Source organism: Doryrhamphus excisus, linkage group LG6, assembly GCF_037039965.1.
Source record: "Doryrhamphus excisus strain RoL-2023G ecotype Guam linkage group LG6, RoL_Dexc_Guam_v1.1, whole genome shotgun sequence".
Lineage (NCBI taxonomy): Eukaryota > Metazoa > Chordata > Actinopteri > Syngnathiformes > Syngnathidae > Doryrhamphus > Doryrhamphus excisus.
In genome coordinates, this window is record NC_136362.1 from 74,976 (window position 1) to 89,489 (window position 14,514).

Consider the following 14,514-nt stretch of genomic DNA (forward strand, 5'->3'; position numbering starts at 1 on the left):
CGATTGGCCAAAGGGTAATTCAGAATAGGCTCGTGCCCATGACCGTTTTCATGGTAGCTGGAGACTTTAACCACTGAAATCCATCCCGCTTATCCTCATCAACGGACTGTATTCCCCACCCGTTACCAGCATGGGGACATTCCAACCCAAGATGGGAACACACTGGACCGGGGACACAGCAACATAGTAGGTGGCACAGACACAGCTTCACATTGCCCCCACTTTTAGACCCGACTGAAAAAGGACTCTCTTGCTTGGCGCTAACATGATGACCATTAGCATGTTAGCATTTAAGCTAATTTACTCATGTCTCAAGGCAAATAGACACATGGCATGATGTGGGGACACTATGGGACTGCCTTAACACTTTTGGACCTTGAGGCTGTCTTGATAGTTTTTTTTTTTACCCCGGACACAGTCTCTTTGAGAGGAGTCTGCGGTCCATCAGGACCAAAACCTCACGCCACAAAAACAAGTTTCTTCCTGTCTGCTGTCAGCCTCATCAACAAGGCCCGGAACCCCCCCTGACACTGTTCACACCCCACCTCTGCCTCACCCTGCCACTTTGACACTCTATATGCGTTAAATTAACGCTCAGTTTGGACTCTTAGGAAAAACAATCAGACTGCACTTTCGGAATAACAAACAAAAAACAGACTGCGTACATATACGTATTTATACTGCATTCTGTATATTTTGTATTTTCATTTTTTAATAGATGTGTCTGCACCTACTTCACCAAAACAAATCCCCAGTCGAGGTCAGCAGGCCCCGTCTCCACTGTAAACAGTGTGGACTGGGCTCTGCTTCCCTTTTCGGAGGCGCCGGACGGTTTGCCAGAACCCCTTCGAGGCCGACCGAAAGTCGTGCTCCATGGCCTCACCGAATTCCTCCCACACCCGAGTTTTTGCCTGGACAACCGCCGAAGCCGCGAACCGTTTGGCCTGACAGTACCTGTCAGCTGCTTCCGGAGTCCCACAAGCCATCAATGCTGGATAGGACTCCTTCTTCAGCTTGACGGCGGCCCTGACTTCTGGTGTCCACCATCGGGTTCGGGGCCTGCAGCCACGACTGGCACCGACGGCCTTGCAGCTGCAACTCCGGTCAGCCGCCTCAGCAATGGAGGCACGGAATATGGCCCATTCGGACTCAATATCCCGGTCCTCCCCCGGGATGCAGGTGAAGCTCTGCCAGAGGTGAGAGTTGAAGACTCGACGAACGGGAGACTCTGCCAGACGTTCCCAGCACACCCTCACTACTCATTTGGGTCTACCAGGTCTGTATCACCAAAAGATGTGGGGCTCGAACCCACGACCCTGATATTAAGAGTCTCATGCTCTCCCGACTGAGCTAACCGGACCTTTTTCGGCCAGGATATCACTTTTTAATTATTTTTTTAATTGATGTGGACTTCTTGATGTTTAATCAATTCCACAGCCAACCTAGTTTCTCAGGGAAAAAATTGTGATGCGTAATGCATGCCAGGTGATGTTCATCTAGCGAGCAGACATTCTTGTGGGGACAAGCTCAACAGTAGGAATGTTAAGAGAACTGACCAGTCCGCTATCAATGAAGTTCTCGTCCGCCCCAGAGTCAATTAATGCTGTGGTAGGAGAAGCTTCCCCCGCCCAGGATATCGTACCTTCCACCTGAAGTCGGCCCACCAAAGCGGATGACGCAGCCGGTGTGGTTGGAGCGGGCAGTGCCAGCAGCTGGGGAATATCCCTGGTGGAGGAATAGCGTTGGCGTGCTGGGCGAACTGGACAGCGGGAAATTGTGTGTAGGACTCCCACAGTACAGGCGTCGAGAGGGAAAGTGGGAGCGTGAGGTCGACAGACGGATCGGCGCAGCCTCGGCAGTAATGCGGTCGCTGTAACGGACCGTCGTGGTTAAAAAAGCTCTCAATTTACCGGTCGATCTATGTTCCCACCCTCACCTATGGTCATGAGCTTTGGGTCATGACCGAAAGAATGACATCTCGGATACAGGCGGCTGAAATGAGTTTCCTCCGTAAGGTAGCTGGACTCACCCTAAGAGATAGGGTGAGGAGCTCAGTCATCCGGGAGGGCTCAGAGTAGAGCCGCTTCTCCTTCACATCGAGAGGAGTCAGTTGAGGTAGCTCGGGCATCTAGTCCGGATGCCTCCCGGACGCCTCCCTGGTGAGGTGTTCCGGGCATACCCAGCCGGGAAAAGGCCCCGGGGCAGACCTAGGACACGCTGGAGGGATTATGTCTCACAGCTGGCCTGGGAACACCTTGGTGTCCTCCCGGTGGAGCTGGAGGAGGTGGCCGGGGACCGGGAAATCTTGGCTTCCCTACTAAGACTGCTGCCCCCCGCGACCTGGACCTGGATAAGTGGAGGAAAATGGATGGATGGATGGACTTGTATACTAAAATGAGATGGAGATAATTGCAATATTTGTCGGAATAGTTCTGGAACAAATGGTGGAAGGAGTATCTGACCAACATTGCTCTGAGACAAAGATGGCATACGCCAAGAAGAAACATGCAAGTTGGAGATGTGGTGATCGTCAAAGAGGAGGAGGTTCCCCGAAACGAACGGAAACTGGCTGGGATTCTTCAAGTCCATAAGAGTGACAATGGACGAGTGAGGACAGTTGCGGTGTTTCGCGATGCTTCAATGTCCCGCAATGGCGTGTGAATGCACTCAAGAGCAATAAATGCATCGAGAACAGCAGTAAAGGAAGCGTGAACTCTTTACTGGACCAGGTCAGCTAAGTAACAAAGACAATACATCTGCAAGCTCTTCAAAGGACACGTAAAGAGCACAGCCATAGCAGAGGATGGTTTCGATCCATCGACCTCTGGGTTATAGGCCCAGCACGCTACCGCTGCGCCACTCTGCTGCCGACATCTGTACAAGTACCCTGCTTTGTGCGGCTCCTTTTGAGTGTCCTCTGTTGTCAGTGAACCTCACAAGGTCACAGTTTTTTTTTCCTGATCAGGGCACCGTTTTAGGTTGGGTGGATGAGTGATCGAAGGCGCCAGATTAAGGTTCCTTACGCTCAGGAGGCTCTGGTTGAAATCCCACAGCTGTCATTTTCCTGGTCAGCTTCATTATCCACGCCTGGAATGATTTGGCAGCAAAAGACTGTCAGATTGTAAAAGACACCTGAACACCGTGAGAAGAAGATTAAGAGAGGTTTTGTTCTAATGAGAAAGGTTTGTTTAACCGGACTGGTTGTTGCAACCGCAACCCGACTCAAGGTTCAACGTGACATACAAAAGAGGAACTCCCCGTCGGGGAATCGAACCCCGGTCTTCCACATGACAGGCGGAGATCCTGTCCACTATACTAACGAGGACTGCTGCTGAGTTGATGTGGTGTCGATTGGCCAAAGGGTAATTCAGAATAGGCTCATGGCCCATGACCGTTTTCATGGTAGCTGGAGACTTTAACCACTGAAATCCATCCCACTTATCCTCATCAACGGACTGTATTCCCCACCCGTTACCAGCATGGGGACATTCCAACCCAAGATGGGAACACACTGGACCGGGGACACAGCAACATAGTAGGTGGCACAGACACAGCTTCACATTGCCCCCACTTTTAGACCCGACTGAAAAAGGACTCTCTTGCTTGGCGCTAACATGATGACCATTAGCATGTTAGCATTTAAGCTAATTTACTCATGTCTCAAGGCAAATAGACACATGGCATGATGTGGGGACACTATGGGACTGCCTTAACACTTTTGGACCTTGAGGCTGTCTTGATAGTTTTTTTTTTTTTTTACCCCGGACACAGTCTCTTTGAGAGGAGGCTGCGGTCCATCAGGACCAAAACCTCACGCCACAAAAACAAGTTTCTTCCTGTCTGCTGTCAGCCTCATCAACAAGGCCCGGAACCCCCCCTGACACTGTTCACACCCCACCTCTGCCTCACCCTGCCACTTTGACACTCTATATGCGTTAAATTAACGCTCAGTTTGGACTCTTAGGAAAAACAATCAGACTGCACTTTCGGAATAACAAACAAAAAACAGACTGCGTACATATATTTATACTGCATTCTGTATATTTTGTATTTTCATTTTTTAATAGATGTGTCTGCACCTACTTCACCAAAACAAATCCCCAGTCGAGGTCAGCAGGCCCCGTCTCCACTGTAAACAGTGTGGACTGGGCTCTGCTTCCCTTTTCGGAGGCGCCGGACGGTTTGCCAGAACCCCTTCGAGGCCGACCGAAAGTCGTGCTCCATGGCCTCACCGAATTCCTCCCACACCCGAGTTTTTGCCTGGACAACCGCCGAAGCCGCGAACCGTTTGGCCTGACAGTACCTGTCAGCTGCTTCCGGAGTCCCACAAGCCATCAATGCTGGATAGGACTCCTTCTTCAGCTTGACGGCGGCCCTGACTTCTGGTGTCCACCATCGGGTTCGGGGCCTGCCGCCACGACTGGCACCGACGGCCTTGCAGCTGCAACTCCGGTCAGCCGCCTCAGCAATGGAGGCACGGAATATGGCCCATTCGGACTCAATATCCCGGTCCTCCCCCGGGATGCAGGTGAAGCTCTGCCAGAGGTGAGAGTTGAAGACTCGACGAACGGGAGACTCTGCCAGACGTTCCCAGCACACCCTCACTACTCATTTGGGTCTACCAGGTCTGTATCACCAAAAGATGTGGGGCTCGAACCCACGACCCTGATATTAAGAGTCTCATGCTCTCCCGACTGAGCTAACCGGACCTTTTTCGGCCAGGATATCACTTTTTAATTATTTTTTTAATTGATGTGGACTTCTTGATGTTTAATCAATTCCACAGCCAACCTAGTTTCTCAGGGAAAAAAGGAGCGAGAGGTTCAGTCATAGCTGAGAACTTTGGAAGTGTAGTCATCTTAACCCTCCCGTTATGTTCATTTGTCAGGAACAGCCATGATGTTCCCGGGTCAGTTTGCATGCTTATTTATCTGAAAGATGTCCAAAACCAAAAAAAAATCCCCACAAGCATTGTTAGTTATTCACTACTAACTCCATTACTAACTATTCTAACAATGTTTAGTGCAATGGTGTAACTTACCGCTCACAGGTAATGGTTTAATTAAAAAAATGGATTCAAGCACCTTCTGGCGTAATGGGATCCACAACAATCACGTCAGCTGTGGATGCAACGTCAATTCGTTCTTGAAGGGCAAGTGACAAAAAGAAGTACATGGTTCAGAAATCACCTGCCAAAGTTTCACTGACCAAGCACCCAGGCACTGCTGGGATTTGAACCCAGGATCTCCTGTTTACTAGACAGGCACTTTGACCAGCTTAGCCACAGTGCCAGCAGTGCAGCTGGCACCAACACAAAAACAGTTCGCCAATGGGGAAAAATGTACATACAAGCGAGGGAGTCCAAAGTCCAACACATGTGTGAATTGAGAGTCCCTGGGTGGGATCGAACCACCAACCTCTCAGTTAACAGCCAAACGTGCTGAGCAATTGTGCGACAGAGACTACAACAGCATGACTGCAGTCAGGTTTCACAAAGTGCTGTCCACCTTAACTCTCGGGTGGTCCGGTCTGTTACGTTTCAGGTGTCATTCTGAATACTGCACTTTCGCAGGAAAAGAGCCTTTGTACTTTTTCAACATGAGCTCTAAAGAAAGGTATAAGCTGAGATATACTGCATTGGCCGGGAATCGGACCCGGGCCTCCCGCTTGGCAAGCGAGAATTCTACCACTGAACCACCAATGCCACATTGTGAAACACTGTCGGAGAACAAATTAAATTGTCGAGTGGATGTGCCTCTGCAAAGTGGCGCTGAATGACAAAACATCACAACACACGCAAGGGATGCCAGGGGAGGCCGAGTACTAACAGAGCTGAGCGAGAGGGCATACGAAAAAAATTAGTGACCTTTTGGTGGTTTCCCGACAGCACCAAGGATATGGTGCACGTCTGATGCGTAATGCATGCCAGGTGATGTTCATCTAGCGAGCAGACATTCTTGTGGGGGACAAGCTCAACAGTAGGAATGTTAAGAGAACTGACCAGTCCGCTATCAATGAAGTTCTCGTCCACCCCAGAGTCAATTAATGCTGTGGTAGGAGAAGCTTCCCCCGCCCAGGGTATCGTACCTTCCACCTGAAGTCGGCCCACCAAAGCGGATGACGCAGCCGGTGTGGTTGGAGCGGGCAGTGCCAGCAGCTGGGGAATATCCCTGGCGGAGGAAGAGCGTTGGCGTGCTGGGCGAACTGGACAGCGGGAAATTGTGTGTAGGACTCCCACAGTACAGGCGTAGAGAGGGAAAGTGGGAGCGTGAGGTCGACAGACGGATCGGCGCAGCCTCGGCAGTAATGCGGTCGCTGTAACGGACCGTCGTGGTTAAAAAAGCTCCCAATTTACCGGTCGATCTATGTTCCCACCCTCACCTATGGTCATGAGCTTTGGGTCATGACCGAAATAATGACATCTCGGATACAGGCGGCTGAAATGAGTTTCCTCCGTAGGGTAGCTGGACTCACCCTAAGAGATAGGGTGAGGAGCTCAGTCATCCGGGAGGGCTCAGAGTAGAGCCGCTTCTCCTTCACATCGAGAGGAGTCAGTTGAGGTAGCTCGGGCATCTAGTCCGGATGCCTCCCGGACGCCTCCCTGGTGAGGTGTTGCGGGCATACCCAGCCGGGAAAAGGCCCCGGGGCAGACCTAGGACATGCTGGAGGGATTATGTCTCACAGCTGGCCTGGGAACACCTTGGTGTCCTCCCGGTGGAGCTGGAGGAGGTGGCCGGGGACCGGGAAATCTTGGCTTCCCTACTAAGACTGCTGCCCCCCGCGACCTGGACCTGGATAAGTGGAGGAAAATGGATGGATGGATGGACTTGTATACTAAAATGAGATGGAGATAATTGCAATATTTGTCGGAATAGTTCTGGAACAAATGGTGGAAGGAGTATCTGACCAACATTGCTCTGAGACAAAGATGGCATACGCCAAGAAGAAACATGCAAGTTGGAGATGTGGTGATCGTCAAAGAGGAGGAGGTTCCCCGAAACGAACGGAAACTGGCTGGGATTCTTCAAGTCCATAAGAGTGACAATGGACGAGTGAGGACAGTTGCGGTGTTTCGCGATGCTTCAATGTCCCGCAATGGCGTGTGAATGCACTCAAGAGCAATAAATGCATCGAGAACAGCAGTAAAGGAAGCGTGAACTCTTTACTGGACCAGGTCAGCTAAGTAACAAAGACAATACATCTGCAAGCTCTTCAAAGGACACGTAAAGAGCACAGCCATAGCAGAGGATGGTTTCGATCCATCGACCTCTGGGTTATGGGCCCAGCACGCTACCGCTGCGCCACTCTGCTGCCGACATCTGTACAAGTACCCTGCTTTGTGCGGCTCCTTTTGAGTGTCCTCTGTTGTCAGTGAACCTCACAAGGTCACAGTTTTTTTTTCCTGATCAGGGCACCGTTTTAGGTTGGGTGGATGAGTGATCGAAGGCGCCAGATTAAGGTTCCTTACGCTCAGGAGGCTCTGGTTGAAATCCCACAGCTGGCATTTTCCTGGTCAGCTTCATTATCCACGCCTGGAATGATTTGGCAGCAAAAGACTGTCAGATTGTAAAAGACACCTGAACACCGTGAGAAGAAGATTAAGAGAGGTTTTGTTCTAATGAGAAAGGTTTGTTTAACCGGACTGGTTGTTGCAACCGCAACCCGACTCAAGGTTCAACGTGACATTGTGACATACAAAAGAGGAACTCCCCATCGGGGAATCGAACCACGGTCTTCCACGTGACAGGCGGAGATACTGTCCACTATATTAACGGGGACTGCTGCTGAGTTGATGTGGTGTCGATTGGCCAAAGGGTAATTCAGAATAGGTTCGTGGCCCATGACCGTTTTCATGGTAGCTGGAGACTTTAACCACTGAAATCCATCCCGCTTATCCTCATCAACGGACTGTATTCCCCACCCGTTACCAGCATGGGGACATTCCAACCCAAGATGGGAACACACTGGACCAGGGACACAGCAACATAGTAGGTGGCACAGACACAGCTTCACATTGCCCCCACTTTTAGACCCGACTGAAAAAGGACTCTCTTGCTTGGCGCTAACATGATGACCATTAGCATGTTAGCATTTAAGCTAATTTACTCATGTCTCAAGGCAAATAGACACATGGCATGATGTGGGGACACTATGGGACTGCCTTAACACTTTTGGACCTTGAGGCTGTCTTGATAGTTTTTTTTTTTTTACCCTGGACACAGTCTCTTTGAGAGGAGGCTGCGGTCCATCAGGACCAAAACCTCACGCCACAAAAACAAGTTTCTTCCTGTCTGCTGTCAGCCTCATCAACAAGGCCCGGAACCCCCCCTGACACTGTTCACACCCCACCTCTGCCTCACCCTGCCACTTTGACACTCTATATGCGTTAAATTAACGCTCAGTTTGGACTCTTGGGAAAAACAATCAGACTGCACTTTTGGAATAACAAACAAAAAACAGACTGCGTACATATATTTATACTGCATTCTGTATATTTTGTATTTTCATTTTTTAATAGATGTGTCTGCACCTACTTCACCAAAACAAATCCCCAGTCGAGGTCAGGAGGCCCCGTCTCCACTGTAAACAGTGTGGACTGGGCTCTGCTTCCCTTTTCGGAGGCGCCGGACGGTTTGCCAGAACCCCTTCGAGGCCGACCGAAAGTCGTGCTCCATGGCCTCACCGAATTCCTCCCACACCCGAGTTTTTGCCTGGACAACCGCCGAAGCCGCGAACCGTTTGGCCTGACAGTACCTGTCAGCTGCTTCCGGAGTCCCACAAACCATCAATGCTGGATAGGACTCCTTCTTCAGCTTGACGGCGGCCCTGACTTCTGGTGTCCACCATCGGGTTCGGGGCCTGCCGCCACGACTGGCACCGACGGCCTTGCAGCTGCAACTCCGGTCAGCCGCCTCAGCAATGGAGGCACGGAATATGGCCCATTCGGACTCAATATCCCGGTCCTCCCCCGGGATGCAGGTGAAGCTCTGCCAGAGGTGAGAGTTGAAGACTCGACGAACGGGAGACTCTGCCAGACGTTCCCAGCACACCCTCACTACTCATTTGGGTCTACCAGGTCTGTATCACCAAAAGATGTGGGGCTCGAACCCACGACCCTGATATTAAGAGTCTCATGCTCTCCCGACTGAGCTAACCGGACCTTTTTCGGCCAGGATATCACTTTTTAATTATTTTTTTAATTGATGTGGACTTCTTGATGTTTAATCAATTCCACAGCCAACCTTGTTTCTCAGGGAAAAAAGGAGCGAGAGGTTCAGTCATAGCTGAGAACGTTGGAAGTGTAGTCATCTTAACCCTCCCGTTATGTTCATTTGTCAGGAACAGCCATGATGTTCCCGGGTCAGTTTGCATGCTTATTTATCTGAAAGATGTCCAAAACCAAAAAAAAATCCCCACAAGCATTGTTAGTTATTCACTACTAACACCATTACTAACTATTCTAACAATGTTTAGTGCAATGGTGTAACTTACCGCTCACAGGTAATGGTTTAATTAAAAAAATGGATTCAAGCACCTTCTGGCGTAATGGGATCCACAACAATCACGTCAGCTGTGGATGCAACGTCAATTCGTTCTTGAAGGGCAAGTGACAAAAAGAAGTACATGGTTCAGAAATCAGCTGCCAAAGTTTCACTGACCAAGCACCCAGGCACTGCTGGGATTTGAACCCAGGATCTCCTGTTTACTAGACAGGCACTTTGACCAGCTTAGCCACAGTGCCAGCAGTGCATCTGGCACCAACACAAAAACAGTTCGCCAATGGGGAAAAATGTTCATACAAGGGATGGAGTCCAAAGTCCAACACATGTGTGAATTGAGAGTCCCTGGGTGGGATCGAACCACCAACCTCTCAGTTAACAGCCAAACGTGCTGAGCAATTGTGCGACAGAGACTACAACAGCATGACTGCAGTCAGGTTTCACAAAGTGCTGTCCACCTTAACTCTCGGGTGGTCCGGTCTGTTACGTTTCAGGTGTCATTCTGAATACTGCACTTTCGCAGGAAAAGAGCCTTTGTACTTTTTCAACATGAGCTCTAAAGAAAGGTATAAGCTGAGATATACTGCATTGGCCGGGAATCGGACCCGGGCCTCCCGCTTGGCAAGCGAGAATTCTACCACTGAACCACCAATGCCACATTGTGAAACACTGTCGGAGAACAAATTAAATTGTCGAGTGGATGTGCCTCTGCAAAGTGGCGCTGAATGACAAAACATCACAACACACGCAAGGGATGCCAGGGGAGGCCGAGTACTAACAGAGCTGAGCGAGAGGGCATAAGAAAAAAATTTGTGACCTTTTGGTGGTTTCCCGACAGCACCAAGGATATGGTGCACGTCTGATGCGTAATGCATGCCAGGTGATGTTCATCTAGCGAGCAGACATTCTTGTGGGGGACAAGCTCAACAGTAGGAATGTTAAGAGAACTGACCAGTCCGCTATCAATGAAGTTCTCGTCCGCCCCAGAGTCAATTAATGCTGTGGTAGGAGAAGCTTCCCCCGCCCAGGATATCGTACCTTCCACCTGAAGTCGGCCCACCAAAGCGGATGACGCAGCCGGTGTGGTTGGGGCGGGCAGTGCCAGCAGCTGGGGAATATCCCTGGCGGAGGAAGAGCGTTGGCGTGCTGGGCGAACTGGACAGCGGGAAATTGTGTGTAGGACTCCCACAGTATAGGCGTAGAGAGGGAAAGTGGGAGCGTGAGGTCGACAGACGGATCGGCGCAGCCTCGGCAGTAATGCGGTCGCTGTAACGGACCGTCGTGGTTAAAAAAGCTCTCAATTTAACGGTCAATCTATGTTCCCACCCTCACCTATGGTCATGAGCTTTGGGTCATGACCGAAAGAATGACATCTCGGATACAGGCGGCTGAAATGAGTTTCCTCCGTAGGGTAGCTGGACTCACCCTAAGAGATAGGGTGAGGAGCTCAGTCATCCGGGAGGGCTCAGAGTAGAGCCGCTTCTCCTTCACATCGAGAGGAGTCAGTTGAGGTAGCTCGGGCATCTAGTCCGGATGCCTCCCGGATGCCTCCCTGGTGAGGTGTTCCGGGCATACCCAGCCGGGAAAAGGCCCCGGGGCAGACCTAGGACACGCTGGAGGGATTATGTCTCACAGCTGGCCTGGGAACACCTTGGTGTCCTCCCGGTGGAGCTGGAGGAGGTGGCCGGGGACCGGGAAATCTTGGCTTCCCTACTAAGACTGCTGCCCCCCGCGACCTGGACCTGGATAAGTGGAGGAAAATGGATGGATGGATGGACTTGTATACTAAAATGAGATGGAGATAATTGCAATATTTGTCGGAATAGTTCTGGAACAAATGGTGGAAGGAGTATCTGACCAACATTGCTCTGAGACAAAGATGGCATACGCCAAGAAGAAACATGCAAGTTGGAGATGTGGTGATCGTCAAAGAGGAGGAGGTTCCCCGAAACGAACGGAAACTGGCTGGGATTCTTCAAGTCCATAAGAGTGACAATGGACGAGTGAGGACAGTTGCGGTGTTTCGCGATGCTTCAATGTCCCGCAATGGCGTGTGAATGCACTCAAGAGCAATAAATGCATCGAGAACAGCAGTAAAGGAAGCGTGAACTCTTTACTGGACCAGGTCAGCTAAGTAACAAAGACAATACATCTGCAAGCTCTTCAAAGGACACGTAAAGAGCACAGCCATAGCAGAGGATGGTTTCGATCCATCGACCTCTGGGTTATGGGCCCAGCACGCTACCGCTGCGCCACTCTGCTGCCGACATCTGTACAAGTACCCTGCTTTGTGCGGCTCCTTTTGAGTGTCCTCTGTTGTCAGTGAACCTCACAAGGTCACAGTTTTTTTTTCCTGATCAGGGCACCGTTTTAGGTTGGGTGGATGAGTGATCGAAGGCGCCAGATTAAGGTTCCTTACACTCAGGAGGCTCTGGTTGAAATCCCACAGCTGGCATTTTCCTGGTCAGCTTCATTATCCACGCCTGGAATGATTTGGCAGCAAAAGACTGTCAGATTGTAAAAGACACCTGAACACCGTGAGAAGAAGATTAAGAGAGGTTTTGTTCTAATGAGAAAGGTTTGTTTAACCGGACTGGTTGTTGCAACCGCAACCCGACTCAAGGTTCAACGTGACATTGTGACATACAAAAGAGGAACTCCCCATCGGGGAATCGAACCACGGTCTTCCACGTGACAGGCGGAGATACTGTCCACTATACTAACGAGGACTGCTGCTGAGTTGATGTGGTGTCGATTGGCCAAAGGGTAATTCAGAATAGGCTCGTGGCCCATGACCGTTTTCATGGTAGCTGGAGACTTTAACCACTGAAATCCATCCCGCTTATCCTCATCAACGGACTGTATTCCCCACCCGTTACCAGCATGGGGACATTCCAACCCAAGATGGGAACACACTGGACCAGGGACACAGCAACATAGTAGGTGGCACAGACACAGCTTCACATTGCCCCCACTTTTAGACCCGACTGAAAAAGGACTCTCTTGCTTGGCGCTAACATGATGACCATTAGCATGTTAGCATTTAAGCTAATTTACTCATGTCTCAAGGCAAATAGACACATGGCATGATGTGGGGACACTATGGGACTGCCTTAACACTTTTGGACCTTGAGGCTGTCTTGATAGTTTTTTTTTTTTTACCCCGGACACAGTCTCTTTGAGAGGAGGCTGCGGTCCATCAGGACCAAAACCTCACGCCACAAAAACAAGTTTGTTCCTGTCTGCTGTCAGCCTCATCAACAAGGCCCGGAACCCCCCCTGACACTGTTCACACCCCACCTCTGCCTCACCCTGCCACTTTGACACTCTATATGCGTTAAATTAACGCTCAGTTTGGACTCTTAGGAAAAACAATCAGACTGCACTTTCGGAATAACAAACAAAAACAGACTGCGTACATATATTTATACTGCATTCTGTATATTTTGTATTTTCATTTTTTAATAGATGTGTCTGCACCTACTTCACCAAAACAAATCCCCAGTCGAGGTCAGGAGGCCCCGTCTCCACTGTAAACAGTGTGGACTGGGCTCTGCTTCCCTTTTCGGAGGCGCCGGACGGTTTGCCAGAACCCCTTCGAGGCCGACCGAAAGTCGTGCTCCATGGCCTCACCGAATTCCTCCCACACCCGAGTTTTTGCCTGGACAACCGCCGAAGCCGCGAACCGTTTGGCCTGACAATACCTGTCAGCTGCTTCCGGAGTCCCACAAGCCATCAATGCTGGATAGGACTCCTTCTTCAGCTTGACGGCGGCCCTGACTTCTGGTGTCCACCATCGGGTTCGGGGCCTGCCGCCACGACTGGCACCGACGGCCTTGCAGCTGCAACTCCGGTCAGCCGCCTCAGCAATGGAGGCACGGAATATGGCCCATTCGGACTCAATATCCCGGTCCTCCCCCGGGATGCAGGTGAAGCTCTGCCAGAGGTGAGAGTTGAAGACTCGACAAACGGGAGACTCTGCCAGACGTTCCCAGCACACCCTCACTACTCATTTGGGTCTACCAGGTCTGTATCACCAAAAGATGTGGGGCTCGAACCCACGACCCTGATATTAAGAGTCTCATGCTCTCCCGACTGAGCTAACCGGACCTTTTTCGGCCAGGATATCACTTTTTAATTATTTTTTTAATTGATGTGGACTTCTTGATGTTTAATCAATTCCACAGCCAACCTAGTTTCTCAGGAAAAAAAGGAGCGAGAGGTTCAGTCATAGCTGAGAACTTTGGAAGTGTAGTCATCTTAACCCTCCCGTTATGTTCATTTGTCAGGAACAGCCATGATGTTCCCGGGTCAGTTTGCATGCTTATTTATCTGAAAGATGTCCAAAACCAAAAAAAAATCCCCACAAGCATTGTTAGTTATTCACTACTAACTCCATTACTAACTATTCTAACAATGTTTAGTGCAATGGTGTAACTTACCGCTCACAGGTAATGGTTTAATTAAAAAAATGGATTCAAGCACCTTCTGGCGTAATGGGATCCACAACAATCACGTCAGCTGTGGATGCAACGTCAATTCGTTCTTGAAGGGCAAGTGACAAAAAGAAGTACATGGTTCAGAAATCAGCTGCCAAAGTTTCACTGACCAAGCACCGCTGGGATTTGAACCCAGGATCGCCTGTTTACTAGACAGGCACTTTGACCAGCTTAGCCACAGTGCCAGCAGTGCATCTGGCACCAACACAAAAACAGTTCGCCAATGGGGAAAAATGTTCATACAAGGGAGGGAGTCCAAAGTCCAACAATTGTGTGAATTGAGAGTCCCTGGGTGGGATCGAACCACCAACCTCTCAGTTAACAGCCAAACGTGCTGAGCAATTGCGCGACAGAGACTACAACAGCATGACTGCAGTCAGGTTTCACAAAGTGCTGTCCACCTTAACTCTCGGGTGGTCCGGTCTGTTACGTTTCAGGTGTCAGTCTGAATACTGCACTTTCGCAGGAAAAGAGCCTTTGTACTTTTTCAACATGAGCTCTAAAGAAAGGTATAA

General features: G+C 50.2%; 9 non-coding genes across 9 annotated transcripts; all 9 read right to left on the reverse strand.

Moving 5' to 3' along the window:
* Positions 1 to 2,794: 2,794 nt before the first annotated feature.
* Positions 2,795 to 2,866, reverse strand: trnai-uau (transfer RNA isoleucine (anticodon UAU)). Its single transcript has one exon. It is a non-coding gene; the product is annotated as a tRNA-Ile (tRNA).
* Positions 2,867 to 3,253: 387 nt separating this feature from the next.
* Positions 3,254 to 3,325, reverse strand: trnad-guc (transfer RNA aspartic acid (anticodon GUC)). Its single transcript has one exon. It is a non-coding gene; the product is annotated as a tRNA-Asp (tRNA).
* Positions 3,326 to 5,217: 1,892 nt separating this feature from the next.
* trnat-agu (transfer RNA threonine (anticodon AGU)) lies at positions 5,218 to 5,291 on the reverse strand. Its single transcript has one exon. It is a non-coding gene; the product is annotated as a tRNA-Thr (tRNA).
* A 342-nt stretch (positions 5,292 to 5,633) lies between these two features.
* Positions 5,634 to 5,704, reverse strand: trnag-gcc (transfer RNA glycine (anticodon GCC)). The gene has a single exon. It is a non-coding gene; the product is annotated as a tRNA-Gly (tRNA).
* Positions 5,705 to 7,239: 1,535 nt separating this feature from the next.
* trnam-cau (transfer RNA methionine (anticodon CAU)) lies at positions 7,240 to 7,311 on the reverse strand. Its single transcript has one exon. It is a non-coding gene; the product is annotated as a tRNA-Met (tRNA).
* A 2,357-nt stretch (positions 7,312 to 9,668) lies between these two features.
* On the reverse strand, positions 9,669 to 9,742 carry trnat-agu (transfer RNA threonine (anticodon AGU)). The gene has a single exon. It is a non-coding gene; the product is annotated as a tRNA-Thr (tRNA).
* A 342-nt stretch (positions 9,743 to 10,084) lies between these two features.
* On the reverse strand, positions 10,085 to 10,155 carry trnag-gcc (transfer RNA glycine (anticodon GCC)). The gene has a single exon. It is a non-coding gene; the product is annotated as a tRNA-Gly (tRNA).
* A 1,535-nt stretch (positions 10,156 to 11,690) lies between these two features.
* On the reverse strand, positions 11,691 to 11,762 carry trnam-cau (transfer RNA methionine (anticodon CAU)). The gene has a single exon. It is a non-coding gene; the product is annotated as a tRNA-Met (tRNA).
* A 2,348-nt stretch (positions 11,763 to 14,110) lies between these two features.
* On the reverse strand, positions 14,111 to 14,184 carry trnat-agu (transfer RNA threonine (anticodon AGU)). Its single transcript has one exon. It is a non-coding gene; the product is annotated as a tRNA-Thr (tRNA).
* Positions 14,185 to 14,514: the final 330 nt, after the last annotated feature.